Source organism: Varanus komodoensis, unplaced genomic scaffold (assembly GCF_004798865.1).
Source record: "Varanus komodoensis strain SLA01 unplaced genomic scaffold, ASM479886v1 scaffold5, whole genome shotgun sequence".
NCBI classification, from domain to species: Eukaryota; Metazoa; Chordata; class Lepidosauria; order Squamata; family Varanidae; genus Varanus; species Varanus komodoensis.
Window position 1 is genome coordinate 20,943,598 of NW_025336087.1, and position 23,523 is coordinate 20,967,120.

Consider the following 23,523-nt stretch of genomic DNA (forward strand, 5'->3'; position numbering starts at 1 on the left):
TGGTCATGGAAAAAGGCTATAAAACTATTTATTCATTTATTTTTTTCTTATGGCACCAAAAACATTTTAATAAATCACCCAAATGTATCTCCAATGGGTGTTGGTAGGATACAAATGTTTGAAGGTTCATTTTCACAGTGGAAAAAATAGGTCCCTTTCATCAAAGAAGGCAGATGAAGTACATGTGCCTTTTGGAAGGAATGTTCATTGGCCTGGGTCACAAAAAACATTAACCCATGGTATGATTTGTTGAATTACAAGTTGATCGGGAGTGTATGCATGGCCACACTAACAAACCATAGTTTATTGACTATGAGAAGTCCAGAAAGGGAATGCATGGTTTGCTGTTGAGTTGTGAACTTTAGTTTCTTTAAACCACGGGTTGCCATTGCGTGCAAATACAGGACCCTGTGTGGTACATGGGTTGTTTTGTCCGGTAAAAGAGGAGAAAATGAAAAATCCTGGGACTGAGTAAACCAACTGCAGGTTTTTGATTGTCTAGGTAGGACAACAAACCATGGGTTAACTTAATCATGTTTTAATGTTATGCATGAACCAGGGCATTAACATCATATCCTGTATAACCTTCCCAATTTCCATATCTTGATGAATGCCTTAAAAAACAATATAATAGATTTGTAAATCAATTAATAAAACTATATTGTGTATTTACAATTCAGATAGAGGCTTGTTAGTAACACAAGGTTTATTCTTGGTTGGAATAATCGCCAGTTATAGATAAGATGATAAATATTTTTATGACTTCACAAAATCTTAAGAAATAAAGTTCTCATGGCTCTGGTAAGCAGATATTTTAAAATGTTAGGATACACATTGCCCAAAGCATACAATGCCATCCTGAGATTTCCTTGGTAGTCTCTTTTAATCCAATTCAATGAAAAATCCTTTTGAAGTAATATTGATGATTTTCTTTATTTTTTGCTAACTCTCTTCTACAGGTGCTGTCACTCTTTTGACATGCTTTACTGCAATATGTGTGTGAGATAGTTTGTGTACTAATTTAAACCAAGGAAGACAAATGTATTTTTAAAAATTGCCCCACTCTGACAGGCAGAATGATCGTGCTGTGTTATGCCTTTTGCAAGTGAAGAAGAAAAATCATGGTATAGCATTTGGAGGTTTTTTTAGAAAAGAAAGAAACCTGCATTAAGCATTCAGCATTAAAGTTTCTGGAATTTAAAAATAAATCATAAAACTTGCTTCCAAAATTGTTGCTGTCAGTTATGGCATTTTCTCTTTCAAATAACAGGATACTGTAAAAAAGAATTTTCAATGGAGCCATTTAATGTGAGGGAGGGGAGTATAATATTATGGACTATGAGACATAGCAAGTAACATGAAGCTGCAATCTGATGCATGCTTACACAGGAATGTGTTCCTAGTAAGAGTGCAGTTGTATGCCTTTTTAGACAGAAAAAGTCCTATTAATTCCCAGCATTCCCAGGAATCTCTGCTAAGCAGTATTGCACCCTCAATGAACCCATCAGAACATACTTCTGATTAGGTATACCATAAGTTCGGGTTGCAGGTATCAAACAAGTAGTTGACCTCATTAAGCTCAAGCCACCATGTGCAGAAGAAGAGAGATAAAGAAGCATTGATTAATAGATGGATCTACTGATTGATTGACTGAATGACTGGAATATTTCTATCCTGATTTTCTATCTTTTATCTTCAGTCTTTTCCCAAACTGAGGCCCTCCAGCTGTGCTGGACTACAACTCCTAACCAAGGCAAATACCCATTGTATACAGAGTATATTTACTCAGTCTATCAATACATAGACTTATACATTAATACAAAAATGAAATATACATTATAATACACTACATCAGAATACAGGTGAAAATACAATATAGAGGCTCATGTTGTATTGACATATGTTTTTATGTATTCAGTGAAGGAAGTAAATGTGCAAATGTGTTGATGTGTGTAGATTAGGGCCTGGTTACATCAATTTTAAGCAAACCAATACTGTATTTTGGAACTTAATTACAACTCCCACCCTACAGCCAGCATGACCCCAGATGGATGCAATAGGCCAATGCATTGGGAAGACAACATGCTAGGAAAGAGTGCACTAATCCATTCCTCAACTTAACAGTGATGATCAAAATAAAATATAAAAACAGCAGCACTGCAGATAAAACAGAATAATGGACGTAAGCCTGAAGGATACAGAGAGGGAGGGAGGGAGGATGAGATGCAGTTATTCCCCATAGCTAAAGCCCTTCCTGGAATAGAGAGTTCCATCACCTCTGTGCTGTATCTCATGTACTCACTAGCACACACTTCTGATGCTGGAGAGAAATAAAATCCAGCAACTGGATAGGATCATATGGAAGGAGACACTCCTTTAGATATCCTGTCCACACACTGTTTAATGCTTTAATTTATGATTACAGCCATGTTACAAAGTCACTTTCGTTTGAATGAGCAAAGCCTACTCCATTTTGATAATAAGCCAAGTATGTTCACCCTCAGCTTCAGTGGAGGAGAGGGTACAGAGATTGGTTAAGAGTGCTCACATAAGAGCAGATTGAGCAGTTCTGTTTCTAATTGACTTCCTAAAGTGCATGTCCCAGAGGCAAAGAGGGGGATGAAAACTAAGTGAAACATGAATGTGCTGAATACCAAGAGTCATATTTGATAAGATACCTGACCAAGGACCTGCAAGATGTTGCATTCCTTTTTCTACCTGTCATTAGCATGAAAGGTCATCTTTTGTTAATAGCATGGAGATGGCAGGAAGCACCTGAAGAAGTACTGGCTTCCTGCAAGAACAACCATTGTCCCCAAGCACTCTCCCTTGTCACGTAGGATAAAGATCCAGCTTGGTCTTTAACTCATAGCAAGCATAACCATCTCTGGTGGAAATAAAATTTTGCAACCACAGGTATGCAGATGATACCACTCTAATGGCAGAAAGTGAAGAAGAACTAAAGAGCCTCTTGATGCGGGTGAAGGAGGAGAGTGCAAAAGTTGACTTGAAACTCAACATGAAGAAAACTAAGATCATGGCATCCGGTCCTCTCACTTCCTGGCAAATAGATGGGGAAGAAATGGAGGTAGTGACAAATTTTATTTTCCTGGGCTCCAAGATCACTGCAGACGGGGACTGCAGCCAAGAAATTAAAAGACGCTTGCTCCTGGGCAGGAAAGCTATGGCAAATCTAGACAGCATACTAAAAAGCAGAGACATCACCCTGCCAACAAAAGTGCATATAGTCAAGGCTATGGTTTTCCCAGTTGCAATGTATGGCTGTGAAAGCTGGACCATAAGGGAGGCTGAGCGCCAAAGGATTGAGGCCTTTGAATTGTGGTGCTGGAGGAGACTCCTGCGAGTCCCTTGGACCGCAAGGCAATCCAACCGGTCAGTCCTAGAGGAGATCAACCCTGACTGCTCTTTAGAAGGCCAGATACTGAAAATGAAACTCAAATATTTTGGCCACCTAATGAGAAGGAAGGACTCCCTGGAGAAGAGCCTAATGCTGGGAACAATAGATGGCAAAAGAAGAAGGGGACGGCAGAGGGTGAGGTGGCTAGATGGAGTCACTGAAGCAGTTGGCTTGAGCTTAAGTGGACTCCGGGGGATGGTGGAGGACAGGAAGGCCTGGAGGAATGTTGTCCATGGGGTCGCGATGGGTTGGACATGACTTCGCGACTAACAACAACTACAACAAGCTTGGTCAGTCCATTTGTGATGGTACAATTTTTGTCTGACCAGTATAAAAATGTTCTGGTTTGGAAAATCAGAGTTCTTCCGCACCCCACTCCCCAAGAGAGATGGGTCCATGCTTTGAGGAGCACTTGGTGCCTCACCTCCCAAAGATACAGTGCCAAGCTGCAGCTGAAATTGCTTTGAGTTTCCTTGTCTACAGGAAATTGCCCTTGCTGAAATCACGGCTGCCTCCTTCACCCTGAATCACTGGTCATCCTGCTTGCCAGGGCAAAGCCCATCAGTGGGCACCATGTCTGCCACAGACCAAGCATCTTGCACCTGAAGTCACTAGTGGGGCCAGTTGGTTACCCTTGGTCTTCTGCTGTTCAGCTGAGCAGGAGTGAAATACATTGGAGGCTCTCACTCTCTGACATTACTGAGCTTGGCAGAGGCTGCCCACTCCCCTGAACAGTGTAGGGCCACTCTCCTGGGAGCCCCACGAACTCAGCACCCCTCTGCTCTTGGACAAGCTCAGCTCAAGAGCCCAAGCCCAGTAGTGATGCTGCAGTTTTGCCTCACTCTGCCCCACTCCCGAGCACTTGCTAGCTAGTAGTTTGGCCAGAGATGGTCCCAACACAAACATAAGTCTCATTTCCCTTCCTTTTCACCTGAGACCAGGAGTTGCAACAGTCCCCAGTGTAGGAAGGGGCTTCAGAGCTCAGGGAAAAGTATATTGCTCTTAGAAGGTCTGAGTACCCACTACAGTCTCCGCCCCCTCTTTTTTCCCTGTCTATGTGGGGGTGGGTGTTTTCTTCAGCCTCACGGAGACTCTTCTGCAGTTTGGAAGACTGCCTTGTGTGTCAGAATAGCTGGAGGAGCATTTCCCCTCCCAGAGAGAGTCATACTCCTTTTGCCCAGCCCCACATTCCTTTCTTCAGCTCTGTGCTCACCTCCCTTCTTGCTGGGAACTCTTATTTACCCAGACTCCTCCTCATTTATCTATTTTCACAAGACACTCACACATATCAGTGGCTTCCCTCATACACTTTGAGTCCAGCTTTGCAAAGAAGACAGATCATTTCTTAGGGTGTAACTCTGAAGGAAGGCTGGAAAGTCAGCTGTTGGTGTGATGGTTTCACAGATGTTTTGCTCAGCTAATTCCTTAACATCACTTAGTGCATTTTAATTTCTGGAAATGCCAATAAATGAGCCCTTGTGGCATCACCTCTTCTGAGTGTGGATCTTTGGGAATTGCCTTCTTAGCCATAGGTGCTGTATTTGTCAATAAAGATTCCTTAAAAGCAGGTGGATGAGTCCATTGGAATATCCACGAGTTCATACCTGCTTCTGATGAGAACACATTGCATAACAAAAAGCATTTTGAACTCAGCTCAGAAACAGGCAGGAAGCCAATGCAGAAGATGCAGCATCAGAGCAACATGATACTCCCCCACTGCCCATAGATCTGAATTTGAACTCAGGATGCAGCATTCTGCAGCAGCTGGATTTTCCAAACATCCAGCGATCCCGTATATATTGCATCAGAATGTGGGTATGACTAAAACAGGTGTGCCAATAATCAGTTCTGCCTTGTCCAAGAAAATGTGCAGGTCATCCCTGACGTTTTGCTGTGGGAAATCATTCCAGACTACAGCTGGAATGCCAATTGCAGGAGGAATTTCAGGCAGCTGACCTGGTCCTTCAGGGGGAGCATGAAAGCCTGTGCATGTTTCTTTCTTGCCTATGTTTAACCTCACTGTACCTGTCCACATTCAGTCCAACACTGATCTCAGGCTCCTGTTTAGGACACAGCTATTGCTGGCAGGGAAGACTAAGGGGAGGGGAGGATTGCGTAAGCTGCCTTGAGTTCCTTAAAGGAAGAAAGCAGGATATAAATTAGAGAGGGAGGGTGGGTGAGGATGCAGTCCCATACAACCACAGAGCAACAGATTGGTAGAAAATTCTGTAATCCCCTGAAGCTGAATGGTGGGACTCTTGGGCCACACAAAAGATGGTTCTTTACACAGAGCCCTATGGAATTTGCCTCCTACAAGACTAAAGGACGCCACCAACTTGAACAACTTTAAAAGGGTTCAGATAGATCCATGTAGGAAAAAGTGAGTAATGGGTTATGGTCTTGATGCCTCTATCTCACCCCTAGTAGCAGGGACAGGATGCCTTTTGATACCAGTTGCCAGGAAGCATCAGCAGGAGATGGCTATTGCATTCATGTCCTGCTTGTGGGCTTCCATACGCATTTGATTGGACCCCATGGGAATAGAAGACTGGATTAGATAGGCCTCTGGTCTGATCCAGCAAAGTTCTTCTTATGTTCTTATGGTTATCTTAGGCTGAATTCCACCCAAAGTTTTCCATGGTAACCTCTCTGCATCTTAATGGCAATTGATCTATTCTGGTTGTAGTTTAAAACAGTAACAAAAAATTGCCCATTTTTGGCAGAGAAGTGGAATTAGGCCTAAACTGATGAAAAAGTTTGGTTTCCCATGGCATCATAATGCTGCTGCCAGAGCCCCTCTATTTGTTTTTCTCTTTAGCTAATGACATGATTAAATATTTATCTTCATAATTGTCCTCAGATGTTGGATACTTGTAGGGAATGAAATGCACACAGTAAGGTGATTTAGCAAGCCTGGCTTGTAATTCTTTTTTTTTCTTTTAAAAACCTTGATAAGACAGGTTTAAACAATACATTTATTAAAGCTTCTGCTGATCCTACAACATATTCAGTGCATGAAGTTACTCAGCAAATTTATTTGATGAGTTAAGTGAGAATATACCTTCTAATTTGTTCTCATCCTTAATTATCCATTTATTCTTTTGATTCATATACAGTAATTTCATACCGTTGATTCCCTCTTGACCTTCTGCTTGTAACTGAATCCTGAGATCTGGCTTGTGGCCCAGGAATATGTAGAAAATTGTTTATATTAGCAGCAAGCTGCCTTGAGCTGTAGCACTTTGATTTAATGTTATAACTATACTAAAAGTAGCATAGCTTTCCCATGTATTCTCTATTCTGCTCAAATCCCTTGTCATTATAACAGATGTTTGGATTATTGTTCTGTAAACTATGTCAGAATTTCAATCTCTAGTATCTGTTTATTATTCTCCAAGGGTGATATTACAAATGTTCTCATGCACAGTTAATACTCATAATACAGCCTGTCTCTTTCCCATAAAAACTCTTAAGCAGAAAGTTTCTGTTAATCAGGGTAAATAGAACTAATTTTAGAAATAGAGATTTTGGCAGCAAGTGCAGGAGAGAAAGCCTCTGTAATGGAAAGTGCACAAATACAGTTTCCAAATATGGCGGCGGGGTGATGGTGTCTTTTGGGAATAATCCCTCTAGAAACTGGATAATCCCAATGAAAATCTTAGCTACAGTATAAATAAAGGAAATATAATTATTTTACCATTGTGTCCTGAAGCTGTAAGAACCAGCTTTCATTCTGCTTTAGTCACACCCTATTTCTAATCATTTCAGTGCATCCCCGCTCAGTGCTTCTTTATTTCTGACAATGATAGCTATTTGCTGAGAAGTGGTGCTGAGTTAACCTTCTGTTTTAACCAGGAGTAGCCAGATAAATTGGGAATTGCCTACAATACAGTAATAATTCTACCAATGAATGAAGAAGTTACACAATTAAACTGTTTCTCTAAATCCAAGACAGTAATGTGGCCTGGTCAACCTTTATGTCCGTGCCATAATTTTTCTGTGCTTTTCAATATTTGTTGCACTGCTGTAGAATGTCTCATTTTGAGAAGGAAGTGGTCTTCAAGGGCTCATTGAATTTCACTTTCTATACAAAAGGAAGTAGAATAACAGTATTTGGACTGGATGATCTTCATTGCTTCCTTCCAGCTCTATGATTCTGTAGTTGTGAGTCTAGACCCTCACATGAGATGGTTAATGGTATCACTAGGGCCATCAAAAAGTATCTTAATGTGCTTAAAAACCATCTCCTTTGTTACAGAAGTCGCAAGTAAATATCCTACAATGACTACCCAGAGTTTGTTCTAGAAAAAGACACCCATCTTGGAGAAGGGAGAATATTTCCCTCTCTACAAGATTGATTCAATCAGAGAGAGAGAGAGAGAGAGAGAGAGAGAGAGAGATAAAAGCATAGGAGTCTACAAGTAGACTGACGGGATCAGAGTGCTGGAATGGCCGCAACAGCATTTTAGGACATGGGCTGCTCCCCTAGAAAATCTGATATGGGAGCAAGCAGGTTTTGGCATGTCTGTTGGTATCTGTGCCTTTTGTCCTGTGTTCAAACTGTATTTGTAAACACATGCAATTAAAAAACACCAGTAGAACTCGAATGACATAATTCAAAAAGAAACCACATCAGGTAAGTGCTGCTGGATATTTTTGCCACTTGGAGAACTGGGCACTCTTCACAATATAACCTGTTTCTTAACGAAGGAACAGGACAGAGATAAAGAGGATCTTTAATTAAAGGGGTTTAAAACATTTAGAAGCAAGCAGTACTGTTGTCTGAAAGAAATGAACTTTGATACAAATCATCTTTAGCTGCAAAAAAAAAAAAATCTGTTACTAAGATATATTTCTGACCTAAGGTTTTTTAAAACCTGAAATGTTAATTTCAGTACTTGCTATATCTTCTCTTTAAACACCCCAAGAACTCTAGAATATTATTTTCCAAGGTCATCTGATCCAATCTGAGGTCATCTGGGGCTAACTCATCTAAACCATGTTCAGTTCTCACACATACGTGTAAGACCACAGCTCATAAAAGTGTTATCATATATCTATGGAGTCTAGATAGTTTCCATGCCAGAGAACAATGCAGAATACTAGTCATGTTTTAAGGGGAAACAATCTACCCAGCTCCATAATTAGTTTGTGACATGGATGAAACTGAACCAGCACCACAGTAGGAGGGTTTCTCAGAACAGCATTTTCTCAGTAGCTACCCCAGCTTTTATTTATTGATGGATTTCATTTGTCTACTGCCCCATATTTCATGGGGCTTTTTAGGCGGTTTACACATAAAAAACATATAACAGGAATAAAATCACTACAAACAATGGAATGAATTAAAATCAAATACAAACAATTTGACATCATCTGTAGATTAAACTGATACATGGCATAAAACAGTCCATATAAAAGCAATATTAAAATCAATCTCTCTCTTAAAACATCTGGTAAATAGAAACATCTTCACCTGGCATCGGAAGGAAAACAGTGACTGCTCCAGGCAGATCTCCTTGGGGAGCATGTTTCAGAGATGGGGTACAAACACAGAGAAGGCTCTTCTCATTATTATCACCCCCCTTACTTCCTTAGGGAGTGTTCCTCAAAGAAAGACCTCCGTAGATCTTAAGGACTGGATAGGAACACATGGAGACAGGAGTTCTTTCAAATACCCTTCAGTTTTGTCATTTGTATTTGCCTATCTCCATGCCACTGTGGCATAATTTGACTATGCTACATTTTCCAGAACCAAAATTAAAACCAGTAGACAATGAGCATTTCTATGTAGTTATATATGAATGTTGTCTGCACACTTTATTTTCAGAATAATCCTGTGAGGTACAGTGGCTAAGAGAGCATGACTGGCCTAAGATCACCAAGTGAGCCTTGTGACATAACATAAATTTGAACTCAGTTTCCCTAGTCCAACAGTATGACCAGTACATAGTACTAATGTTCTGCGTTCCTACAGAAGTTAAAAAAATGTGAATACGTTGTTACTAAACCACACCAAATGTCCACTAATTCCTCAATTCCCCCAAATTAGCATTTAATGCTGTTTAATTACTGAAAAACTTACCTTGGAAAATACTCCTGTCATTTTGGTGATATTCTCCCTTGTTCCTATGGCTGCTTTGCTGATCTTGCCAAGATTTTTCCTACCCTCCTTCCTCACTGCTCTTTAATTGGATTTGTTTGTAAACCCGGAAGGTTTTTGGTGCCACTGACAAAATGCTGGAACAGCATTGAAACAAACAATATATTTGCAACAAATTTAGAAATAATGGCTAAAAAGGGGAGCCTTTTCAACACTCACAAAAAATACCACAAAATTAGGCAAGTAGGTTCAGTTCAGCTTTTTTCACTCTGAACCTCCAGCTGTACATTTGTTCTGTTCTGGGAGCTGTACATTTTCACTAAATTAATGTAGGAAGCTAGGATTTAAGTTGGAAATGAACATTTAAAGTAGGAAAAAATACACATCCGCTTTTGTTAAATATCAGTTTTAGTTTAATACATGCATTTTAGCCAAGGGCCAAACTACCTATGATGCTAAATGCATCATTAGATAACATGCCAAGGTTATTTGTTTATTTAATTTTGTTTGGAGGAAAGACCCCCAATTTCCACTGCACTGAGAGTATAGGGGAATGTTTAATCCTCCCCAGCCCTTAGGAGAAAAGCTCCCATTGTCACCTTTCCTTACATACTGCAGCCCTGATGAAAAACTGGAGTGTGGAGCCTATTATTAAACAAACAAAGCTGCAATAGGCTTTTAAATGATGTTTTTATTATGGCATGGAATTTAGCCCTAAATCTTTTTCATATTTGGGGGCTTGAATCCCATCATCCTTTTCTGTTCAGAATTCCAACTCAACCTATTTATGGGCAGAGAGGAAAATGTCAACAACCCCTTTCTCCAATCAAAATTAAAACAGTTTTACTATCATAAAAGATAGGCATTTGTTAGGAAACTGAGAATTAAAAAAGAAGCACTGGCACAGTATGGGAAGGGATACAAGAGTTATTATATGGATTTAATTCACCCCATTAGCAAGGTGTTGAAGCTACTCTTCATTGCACTGTTCCTTTAAAAGAAAGCATTACTCCAGCCCACTTCAAAGTTCTGCTGGAATTCCTACATGTATTATGTTTGCATTTGGGATGGGGGAGAGAAAAAAACAAGGTCAGCTTTGGAAATGATGAATGCCTTTTTGCTGAAAGCTGTACTGAATGTCCTTGAGTTTAATCAAAACTATTTGTTTTTAGTCAGCTTTGCTGTTGTCTCTTTTACTCTTGTCCACTGATAGCTTGACATTAATGACATCATAAATCATGTGAAGTGGCGGCTTGGGTTTGGTAGCATTTCAAGTGTTTGTTGAGATGTCCTGGACAAGCTAAGGAGCTGGTGTAAGGATGGAAATCAGCTGGGTCTAAACCTTCAGTCTATGGCATTATTCTGTTCTGAAATCCATGCGGTATCTTGAAATGATGGGCTTTTATTACAAGGTGGCTGCATATTCCTTTTCCCAATGTAATATTTGTTACAAAATTAGGACATGTTTGTCCTTTTGACTTTCCTCTAACGTATAATGCTTCTGAAACCCTGTTAAAAACCTGTGCCTATAATGTGCACACGCACACACATGTCCTCTCAGTGCCAATTCCCCATGGTCACTGCTGTTTGTCAGAAGGCCACAGAGTACTTACATGAGTAATGAAATACACTGTGTTGCAAACTGCGAAATGTATACGAATTGAAAAAAATCTGTGGTAGTGTAAAAATTTGGTTAAACACAAAATCTCTTCACCTTGAAAATGTTTCATTCGAAAAATGCTTGGCCTTTATCAGTTATTTGTTTGGGAAAGATTTCACCCAATCCTTGTATGCTTTATGATTTGTTATCTGCATGACTGTAGCCTTAGAACATGCTTTCCATTATCAATGTACCATACCATCTGGGGGAATGGAACACTCATCGTTTAGCTGCTATTTATTCAGCTGTGCTCTGTTATATTTCAGCTTATTATATTTTGCAAACCAAAACACAGAGTGTTTCTCAGCCCTACACCTTCCTATACTGATTTCCTGAAAAGGCTCTTGTTTAATTGTATGATGGACTTCCTAGATAAGGTCTCATTTACTAGATACCAGGACTGGCCAAGAACATTTTGCTGCCTAAGGTAGACAATTTTGTGCTCATCCATCATGCATACAGAAGCTATGGGAATCTTACAGCAAGCCTAGCAAAGGGACTACTCGCTTAACTACACCTGAGGCAGCTGTTAGCTTAGAAGATGTCAGGTGAACCATATGACATACACAACTCTGTCCTCCAGTACATTGCCACCACCTCCCATTCCACAGAATCTGCTGCCTGAGGCACTACTTTACTCCTATTTTTATTTATTAAAAGCTTTTGTATGCCATCCTATTGTACAAGATGTCTCCTAATGACAAGCCACCTCTGATATCTGTTCTGCCTTATCTTAAGTTGAGCTTTAATTTCATTTCTGTACTGCCCAATAGCCAAATCTCTCTGGGCAATTAACAATAGTGCATACAGTACAATAAAATATACAAATATCCAAGTATAACATTCCAAAAATAAAGTATTTTAAACAATCTGAGCAACTACAACAAGTTCAGGCATTTCTTCTCTGAAGCTGTTTTTCCAACCCAGAGCTCCTGCCATGCTTATAAGGTTCCTGGCCCAGGGGCAGGTGGAACAGCTCACCCTTGATGGAAAGCCTCTCCTCTCCAAAGCAGCACATGACTTCTGTTGTGGCTTTCACAGGCAGCTGGGGAGAAGCACCAATTTCTACCCAAGCATTAAAGGCTGTGTCTTGATTCCGCTACTTCACAGTAAAGCTCAGAACTCCCAAGATGGAATGGACCCTTTCTCCCCCCCACCCTGTTTTTTTTTTTTTTTTTTTACAGGTCCAGGCTTTGGTTGAAACACAGAAGAAGCAGCCAATCAATGCTGAGGGAGACTCTAGTAGCAAAATGCTACAACCACAAGACAGTCATATCTTAGCAGCGGTTATTCCAAGTAAGTGGAGCAAGGCAAAGCCTAAAACTATTGTAAGCTGCCCCAAGACACCTGTAGAGGATGGGATAGAAAAGCTTTTAGACAGACAAGATAAGCTTGGGCAGGATAATATAAGGGCTGTGTGCTGAGATAGTTTCTTATCAAATGAATGGGGAGTAGTTGCAACTGAGGGCTTCAGCAGAGCAGAAGCGCCACCCCTGCTGGCTGCAGCCTTAAAGGGCCTGAGCTCTTTCCAATAGACTTAAGCTCCAAGAAACAGAGAGCCTATCAGAGGGTCACTGTTGGAGGTTGAGATGGTTGTTAAAGCAGGGCCCTGGGATGTGTCAGAGTTCCTACTGGTCACCCCTGGGCAAACACCAAACCTCCAGACCTGGAGTCACATTTTGTGTGTGTGTGCTTTGCATGAGGGAATTTTCTACCATATAAGACCTTTCTATAGTCCGAAGTACTAGGTTGAAATTTTTTTTTTTTTTAGGTTGAAATTTTTTATTTAAATAAAAACATACTACAACGGTACAAAAAGGCCCAAAAATTGCAACATTACAAAAATAGAAAGTACCCCATCCGTTATTTACATCCTTTCAAAATGCCAAATGTACACACATTTACAAGATCCCAGGCTTTACACATCAAATGTACAAAAAGAACTTTGTATAGACTTCTCCTGATAGGTTCATGCCATGTGTCTGGGCAACATGTATGAGTGATTCACGGACATTACGTTATCGGGGCATGAGCCCCACTCAACCACGGCCATAATTTCCTCCATCGACTGGGCGGCATCCTCCCTTTTTCCTCGCGGCTCAACCAAAAAATCTTCTCTTGGACAAATTTGACTGAGCCGGCCACGTCAGCCACCTTTTGTGTCTTTATCTCTCTGTGGCGTTGGAGGGACAGCGCCAACAGAAAGTACAGATTTATCAGCCTAATTGTGGACCACGGCACAGTCCAGTACGTCTTGGGAGCTGTGGTCTCTCTCCACCGCCGCTTCCTGGGCACACTCCTCCTGGGTCCCTTCAATGGAGGAGTGGGTTCTGTGCCAGACACGACCGATTCCCAGTCCTGGGAGCCCAGATCTGGCCAGTCCAGTGCTTCAGAGTCCGAAGTGCTAGGGTTCAGGCACACAACAAGTACAATGAAAACTAGGCCTAACTGGCTCCCAGCTCAGTGCTTCAGCTCAGGGTTATTCATTTTTCCCAGTAGTGTGCAAGAGTTACTGTGTCTGGCACCAGTTTATTTGCTATCCTATACAAAGCGCTTTTGGTATCTTAGACATTCTGGTTTGTATCCAATGCATTTGCCAGTAGCGTGGAATAGGGAGCATTGCTTGGCCTCACAGTGTCCAAGTAAGGTTAGAAATGTGTAGGTAAACTCCTCTGAAATCTTAGAAGCAAATGGGGCGGGTGGTAGACCTGTATGCTATCTCTTACCTCTCTTCATTGTTTAGTCTCCATCCAACCTCCACTGATGATCTATTTATTTTACTTGTTTTCTGCTCTTGACAAATATTCTAATATTCTGTTTCCTATCATTCAGTGTGACTGTGCACTGCATGAGGCCTTCATTTGTACCATTGCTCCTAATTCTATGACCTTCCGGACTCATTCATCCTATAGCCTTCTCCTATTGTGCAAAACCATTATATCTCATCTATTTTGCTTATACATAAGCACAAAGTTTAATGGAGGAAAGCAGTAGCAGGGCACTCAGTGCCTTAAGGCTGAATATGATATCACTGCATATCACTATATTCATGCAGTGATAAATGTCAATCAGTCATTTAACAGAGTATTTCTAATATACATTAGAGTAAATGAAAAGTGCTATTGACTGTGTATAAAAGTGACTTGGCAGAAAACAGCTGAATTTGGCCTCCTTTCCAAGATGTGTACAGTTTTTTTGCTGCCACAGCAGGAAATTACTTGAGATGAAAAGTGCTCTCATGTTACAATGGCTAAGGTGCCAATAGGTGTCAGTAAGGGATTAGGATAATATAAGAAAGCACCTCAATGTAGTTAATATTTTTGCTGGCAGTAACTTTCTGTTAACCTAGAAGAGAAAAATTACAAATAAATAAACAAAATGGAAATCACAAAAAATGTCTCAGCATTCTGACACTGCTTAAATCCCATGTCAATTTCAAGTCAAAAGGGGCAATTTCTAAGCATACTATAGAAGAAAAATAGGCCTTATGCTTTCTTTCTCAACTAATATAAAAGTATAACAAGTATAATTTGGTCAAATATTTATTTAGCTAAGACAGATTAAACTAGTATGCATACTAACTAACCCAAGTTTAATATAACCAATGGTTAACACATGGTTTGTTGCCTACCCAGGGTTTCTTTGGCAAATGATTGAACCAATATGGTTTTTTTTCTGCAGGGCTTGTGTTCTTTATTTCCTCCCTCCTTCATCCACTCCCTCCTTTTATCCTGTATGCTTTTTTAGTGTTGTAGTACTTGCATATACAGTAGCCATAGTTTTCCACTCTTGCCTGCCACCTCTGTAACCTGACAACCCATAATTCTTGATTAACATGCAACAACTAACCCATGGTTTAAACAACTCAGACATCAGAACCCAACAAGAAACCACACACTCACCTTCTGGTTCTGGTTTGTTGTACCTAACAAACCGTTGTTTGTAAGTAAAGCTAGAACCACATAACAAAAGAACCCAGAGTTCAAATACCTATGGGATAAATAAACCATGGGTTAGTGTTATGTGTAAACCTGGTCTGGGACACATTTTTGCAGCCAAACAGAACACCGATACTGTTACTGTCAAACCACTTTGTGGTATGTCCAAATTACATATATTTTGGGTTAACTCCTTTAAGTATTGTAACCTAAAAAGCTGATGCAGAATCCATGAAATCAGAGTAAGAAGCTTTTAGCTAATGTTACCCTATCTCATTCATTTATTCATTTAAATCTGGCTTCAGATCCTACATGTCCATATTAACTCTGTAGCTAAGCATTTCCCAAACAAATGTTGCCCTGAAACACTTGAAATTTGTCCATGGTTTGAAATATATTGATGGAACCCATAAACGCTCATTGGGATCGGTGGCATTATGAAATACCCTTGGATAAAGTGGGAATCAGAAAAATCTGGTGGAAAATAGATGAACTTCAGGTAATTTCCGTAGCAAAAATGGCCATATATTAAAATGACATCTTTTTAATTTCAGTTTTTAAAAGTGAGGTTTTGGTAGAATGTTTTATCTATTACACAATTTAGGTAATGACACATATTAGGTATAACACATAGTTTCTTGTTGGGTTGTGAAGATGTTGGCCTCGTCATACCAGAGAACCTCTTTTTCTACGTATTTGTTATGTCTCCCATGTGTCTTTTTCCAATCTCAAAATGGGCTTTGACATGGTTTTGTTTCAGAAATGGCTTTCTTTTCACCACTCATTCACAAAGCCAGCTGTGAGGTGTCTGGATAATCATTGTCTCATGCACATTCTTCCATCTCAGGTGTGGATCTTTCCAGCTTCTTCAGAGTTACCATTGGCCTTTTGATTGCTTCTCTAATGTCCTCCATACCTGGCCACTGAGTTTAGTGGACAGCTTTCTCTAGTCAGAACCATAATTGAGCCATATTATTTCCGTTTTATAATACTGGTAACCCAGGGGCTATATATAGTTTGGTTTGTTTGTTTTTTCATTTGTTTGTTCCTAATAACCCAGCTTTATTCCAGAGTTGTTTCCTTTTAGTCATCATGATATTGATTGTTTAGATAATGCTGTCAAACAAATTCTGTAGTCTTCTAGTAATTAATCTGAGGTCACATGGCACTGGAATTGCATACAGGTGGACCCCATTCAACTACTTACAATGCTCTGGAGGCAGTGAGTTGCCCCAGAACTTAGTAAGGTGTGTCAGAGCAAAGGGATGAATACTTATGCAATTGAAAAATGTCTGGTTTTTTGTTTGTTTCCATACATTTTATGGCATAATAAAAATAGCTTGTGCATTTTCAGTGTTGAGTCCCTTGTGTGCATAAGTGGTAACAATGCCAATTAGATCCATTTCAGTGCCAGACTGTAACACAACAAAATGAGGAAAAGTCAAAGGAGAGTGAATACTTCTGCAAGGCACTATATACATGCCTGGACTGCACCAATTTCATTTATATAATCCCATCTGATGCAAAAATTAACTATATGTAGTGGTCAAAATGGATGTATGCTGCTGAAAGACGATCTATTAACTCATACGGTGTTGTGTAGGTTTTTCTCCTTTCCTTAATCTTGCACAGGAAGACTGATAGGCACCTTTAAGCAGTTTCCAAATTTATTCCAGCATGAGCCCAAGTACAAATCATACTTCCATCACACACACACACAAACTCTCTCTCTCTCTCTCTCTCTCTCACTCTGTGTGTGTGTGTGTGTGTGTGTGTGTGTGTGTGTGTGTGTATATGAATGAAGGTAATTACAGTGAAGGGACTAGGGTATTATTTATTTCCAGGTAACAGACAGCACCTGACAGTCTTTGTATATCAAGTTGTTATTAAAATCTTGTGTCAGGATGCTAAGCTGATCTTCTACAGCTAATCTTCTTTCACAACTAATCATGAACTATGTATAGAGTTTGGTAAGTAAATTAATCTAATTTGACAAGGGACATATTAAAATCAGAGAATTTGTGTTATAAAACAGACTTTAGAAGGTTTTTCCCCCTGTTTATCAAAGGTAGTTTGGAACACACATCAGTGTAAACAGTTTTGAACAGTCCAGCTCCTGTTAAATGTGTTTTTGAATGGCAATGTTTCATTTTATAATTCATTTCAATTTTCCAAGAATTTATTTTATAAATTAGGGAACTCCACAAAAAGGCCAGTTCTTCACAGTCAGGTCCAGTGCTGCACCAGTTTTTCATAATGGTGTCACATGTGCTGGTCCAGTGCATTTTACTTCACAATGAGCTGGAGGTGTGCTTCTTCTTGCCCCCAACAGACTGCCAGGAGGTGGGAACTCCTGGCAGTGTTGGTGTGATGCCTTACCATTACATCTGTTTCCACAGTGCTCAACTGGATGTCTATGGGAAGTCCAGTGGAAGGACATGAACACACAAGGACTCTCCCACCCAACTTCTCCGGCAACTGGATCATGACTGTTCGCCTTACCTTCCATCAGTGTGCCTAATCACTTTTTAAAGCCATCCAAGTTTATGGCCATTATGTTGTCTTGTGGCAAGAACATACATAGTTTAACTATGCATTGTGTGAAGTAGCTCCTTTTGTCCCTCCTGAACCTTCTGCAAGGTTCTAGTATTATGATACTTCCTTATAGACAATGTGAAGGGACCACTAGTACCTGAGGTTTCATACATATAAAATCATCAATAATGCATGGCAGACTCTCAGTTCCTAATACAGAAAGCTGTGAAGTTCAGTTGAAAGTCCAGCCACCTGCTCCACGTATGGTCACCCATTGGACTTCAGGCTGATGCCTTAGCAAAAGTGTCTCGACATGCTAGTTCAATACTAAGTTATGCAGGCAGCCTGCTCTCTCTCTCTCTCTCTCTCAAATTGAAATTGGCTGGGTGGAGAAATAATGGCAGGCCCACATTCATCCAGTGAAGCCCAGGTCTCTTTGGCCTATAGCCAATACTATCTAATCGCGCTGTCACATTGCCCATTACTTTCTCTATTTTCCTGATGAAGAATACTTTCAGAAAAAAACTACTGTCTGACTTCTACTATAAATATAACACCCACTTGATATTTTTCAGGTGGGTGAATTTAGTTCATTTAAAGATTTTTTTAAAAATTAAGATAATTATGATAAACCATTAAATTCCCGTTGATTATAAAAGCATTGTGAGTAGCACAAAAGACAGAAAATCCACAAGAGGTCATATGACGTCTGCACCCGACAGTACTATATCCCTATAAAAGCATGGACCCCTGCTGGCATATGTAATTTAATGTGCAGCATGGCTCTCCTAATTCAATCAAGTCTCTACATCCCTTCTTTTATATCCAATTGGATTCCATGTGCTAAAGCCATCAAGATTTTCAGGATGAAATGAATGCCTGTATTAATCCTGCAATTTCCATTTAAAACACAGCATCGATTTGATTAATACGGTTTGATGCTGAATAATTATATGGCAAATATGGAAGGTATAGGAAAACCACAGATGTGACCACCAGCAAAAGCCTTGTGGGAGAAAGGGGTCAAAGGGAAGCAATGGCCATGACTGAGGTGATGAATTCTTTGGCTTTTCTCTTATGCAATTAACAAGCAGAGCTTCTATTAATTTGTCCCCCACCCCAGAGTGCTCACTGGTCAGATGTCTCAGGGTCAAGGGTCAGAGGGGAAGTGCAGGGGTCAGCATCAGAGCAGCTCTGAAACAAAATAGGAAATCTAAGGAAATCCAAATTAAGGCAAGGAATATATACAATCGGGAGTGTGCGTTTGGGGAGAAAGATCAGGGAGGGAGTGCTTTAATGTTAAGAACACTGTTTTAGAATAATAAAAATGTTCTCTGCACATTTAATTCAAAGTAATCAATCTGAGGTGCCGCGCTTGAGCATCCAATAAAAGAAAATCAATGCGGTCTGTACAAGGGAAGACAAACAATGCTAGATTTTACTAAAGGGATTATAGGTTAACATTTATTCAGTGTATTGTAATCTGATGTCAAGTGGTATAAAATCAAGCCAACATTCCATTACCGCCCTTTATAGGCTGGGTGCTGATCCCATGCAAATTGACTTTTCATAGAACTTATTAAATCATTTCTGCATTCTGTCTATAGGCCATTTTTATACGGCAACCAAGCATCAATGAATTCTATTTCATACCAACACTGCTGATTATCACAAAGATAGAGATTTGTCATTTCAAAGTGCAGTGTAACTTTTCTCTAGATTTCTTATGTTTGTCATCTATTAATCAAAATGGCATGTGTTGTTTCTGATTTGTAAGGAACCAAATAGAATGTAGCTTTAATTTGGGAGCCACTGCAATAACAAACCTTCTAAATGTCAATTTCATTTTGCATAATCTCTGAGAGAGAGAGAAATGCCAGTCTCAAACTGGAAACAGTGTTCAAAAGCATTATAGAATGACCCAGTGCTGCCATTTTAATATAATTGCTCCAAACTGCAGGAAATATTGCTGCTTCCTATGAGCGTCTATTCCATTGTGCTTTGGAGTGAAATGCATTAGAATTATAGCATTGACACCATACAGTATTAGCATCATTACAGAGTGATCCTTCATGCACTTTCTCATGAACACCGTGCATTCTCCATAAGACAATGGGGCAGGCCTGATTAATAGTTATGGAAAGTAGGTTGCAGAATAGGGCTCCAAATGAAACTAATGAAAGTATCAAGGTCACTTATCTGAGAGCTGAGTCACCCAGAGCACTGGGACTTCGGAAGCCTCTTCCTTTCATCTGACATGAGCACTGATAGGATTCTGCATGCCATCACAAGCTACCTTGTAGTGGACTGAGCTCTGATACACTCATAACATAAAACTCACTGCAGTTATGAAATAAAAATAGATGGAGCTGTCTGTTCCCAGTCAGTGTCAGTTTCAAATGCATGTTTTCAATCATCCCATTTCTACATCAGACAGTAATTTACAAAAACACCTGGGCATTTTATTCACTTTCATATGCTATTTTCCCTACCATATACATTTTTGTGTGCACCTTCTAATATACACATTTCTGTATGCCGTTCCCTAATATACACACAGTTTTATGTGCAACGTTCCCTGATATGCACATTTTTGAATGCATCTTTTGCTGCTATCCATTTTGTGAATGGATCACAAAATTCAGACAAAAGCACAGTCCAAAGAATATATGAGTTCTAATCGGCATATTATTCCAGGAAAGGTGAATTATATCAGTTCACTTAAAAACAAGGAACAAATGAAATTCTGCTCCATCCTTATTATGGACACAACTATCAGCAACTTAATAGAAAATAATGGCCTTTCACAGAATTAATGGTAATAGAAATCCTTCTCTCTGCTTTTGGCCTCTTAAATATATCTCTGAACAGGATAATTTTATTGTTACTTTTTTAAATAATATGGAAAACTGCACTGCACGTATATGCAGTTGTGAACAAATGTAAAATACTTGTAAGCATGGAAAACAAGCGCATCTTAGATAGCATGCAAAATCCAATGAACACACTGGGGTGTTCCAGTAATATCCTAGTGACTTGTTTACATACATACTCAAAGGTCAAAATAAAGCCTCCAGCAACGACACTACACTGGTAGGACTCCTTCTGTCACTTTTGCATGTGTTAAATTTCTAAGTCCACCCCATTTGAAAAAAAAAAAAAAAAACCTTGTTTGAAAATTCACATTTAATTATATGCATTTCCCCCTAAAATATTCACTTATGCTCACCTTTTAGCCAAGAACTTCATTGCAAAATTAAAAGAAGGCATGACCCAAAGGATAACTGCATTCCAAACCACTTATTAGTCGGGGAGGAATGAACTAAATAGGTCACTTAAAAACATACACTGAACAATATTTTCCAGCATCTCTCCTGCTTTTCCAGGTTCCTCGGTGACATGGAAGACTCCTGTGGGCAAACAGTTGTAGCACATAAGCTCCAGATCCCAACATTCGGCTGAATATTGGGAGTGTTCTATGGATTTTGTTAAATCCACTCAGTTCACATTTCACATATTGTGAGTTTTGAGGTGCTTTTCACGTCTTTATCCAGTCATTGATGGAATCCATTTTTTTTCATTTCCTGAACTTTTGTTCATGTGCATTTTGCAAATTTGGATTTCCATGCACTGCATTTGCAAAAATGTACAAATCCTACGTATGCTTCTTTTCCTCCTTAGGCTATAGAAGAAGGTGTGCTTTTTATTTTTATTTTTTCTTATGACTACATTTGCAAAATGTAAAATTCCAGAAAGTGTAAAAATAGCCCATTGTCATTAGCCAAGGTGCCTCCTTTGACCAAATACCAACCTCAGTCCATTTACTTTACAAATGTTCTTTACTGCTTCCAGTACAAGTCATCCAGAATGACTCTGAGCATGCACAGAGTGGTTTGTTGAACCCAAGTAGTGATTACCTCCAAGATATTTCCTTGTGAATGTGCTTGGAACCCAGCCTTTGGGGAGGGGCATGGCCCCTTTCCCCACGCTACACATCTAATTGGGCCTCTCGCTTCCATTGGTGCCTTGTCATGGGGTTCAAGCTCTGAGGAAAGTGGAAGATCCACCTCTGAGACTTCCTCATTCTCAGTGCCCTCTCCCACTAGCTGGATGTCCATGCCATTCCCAGGGTCTGTCTGGCATGACACAGAGTCTGCCGTTGAGTTAATCACCTCCCGCTGCTACATTTTAGGACGTAGCGCTAACCCATACTCCTGAACCTAGCTGAAATCTTCCACATCCTCCAAATCTGAATCAGCAGTTATGATATGGCTGGAATCCTTGAGAATGCTGGCCAAAGGCCACCATTCTGCTTGCTCTCAACATCCACAAGGCCACAAAATTTGTGTGAGCTGGTATAACCCAGTCCACTACAGAATCTGTGGTCAATTCCTGGAAATTTGAACTCATTTGAATCCACTGCAGATTTCTCCAACATTCCCAAATATTGAGAAGTTGGAGCAAATGGTGGATCCCTCTCTTCCTCCACAGATTCACTGAACTTTGGGATTAATCTCATCAGGGAATCAATAGTAGAATTTACTCATGTGATCAGTCACTAGCAATGGATTTGTAACAGAATCACTTTGGCACTTTGTGCTCTTTTTGCTGTAAGGTGAAGACCTTTTTATTCACCTTACTAGCAACTGAAACATTTGTTGGATTCTCTGTTTTGTTATAGCTTTAATCTGAGTTGCCAGTTGATTTATGCAGCCTCCATTAGAACATTTTTCTGAATTATTATTATTTGTTCTTTTTAATTATTGTAATTGGGTGGGGTTAAATATTACATTTTATTTTGGTCATCTTGTTCTGTAAGCCACCCAGGGAATATTTGTTGATGGTTGGCCATATAACTGTAATCAATCAAATCAGGGAACAAGTCCTGGGTGAGCCACTGTCTCACAATCTCAGCTCCCACCTGTAATACTAGAATAATAAGAGTGTTCTGTCTTAGAAAGCTCTTATAGATTGCATTGAGTTTGTTGATGTGAAATGATTTCAGCATTTAGGAAAAGTGCAGTGCAAACTCTTATGACTTATATGCTTATCTGAATTCAGGTAAAGCCTGTAGTATGGCATATTGTTGACTAAGAAAAGCCAGCCCATCTCTCACCTTGGGTTTCCTAGCAGGGTTTACTCATGAGGAAATTCCTTTAGGGTTGAAGGCCTCCGTCTGCCTTTAATAAAGATGCTCCAGCAAATAGAAAATATACTTTCAATAATGCAGCATTAACGCGTGAGTGTGTGTGTGTGTGTGTCAAACACAGATTTTCCTGCCAGGTGCTAATTCATACCAAGGCAACTTTTACTAACACAGAAGAGGCATGCTGTCCTGTTGATTGATTATTTTACTAATCACTGTTTATTGTCCTTTCCCTCAACAAGAATGAATGTTATAGTGATTGCCTGTAGGACCAGGGGGAGAAAACAGAATCATTCAATTTGAAGGAAGAAAATTATTAATGTGATTTTTAAAGAGGAGGAAGAAGAGGAAGAGAAGAAGGAGAAGATGGAGAGGAAGAGGAAGCAGAAGCAGAAGAAGTTGTTAATACATCTTTGCTGCATGCTATAGTGCTATGGTTGGGTCAGTTTTATATCTGAGGAAAAGCATTACCACATGTTTGAAAAGACTGCTGATATTTTGCAGATTGTCTTTCACTGCAGCCTTCTAGTGCTTCAGAACATTTTAGAGCTCCATGCTGTTTGAGGAAGAAAATTGAACTTGACATTAGTTTTCTTATAAGCGTTAAGTTTCATTTTTTCCACATTTTAACTGTGAAGGGTTCCCCTCCCCCCTTTGAAATTGGAGTTTATATATTTTAGCATCAGGACAGTCAAAAGAAATCGAAATTCTTTGATTCCTAGC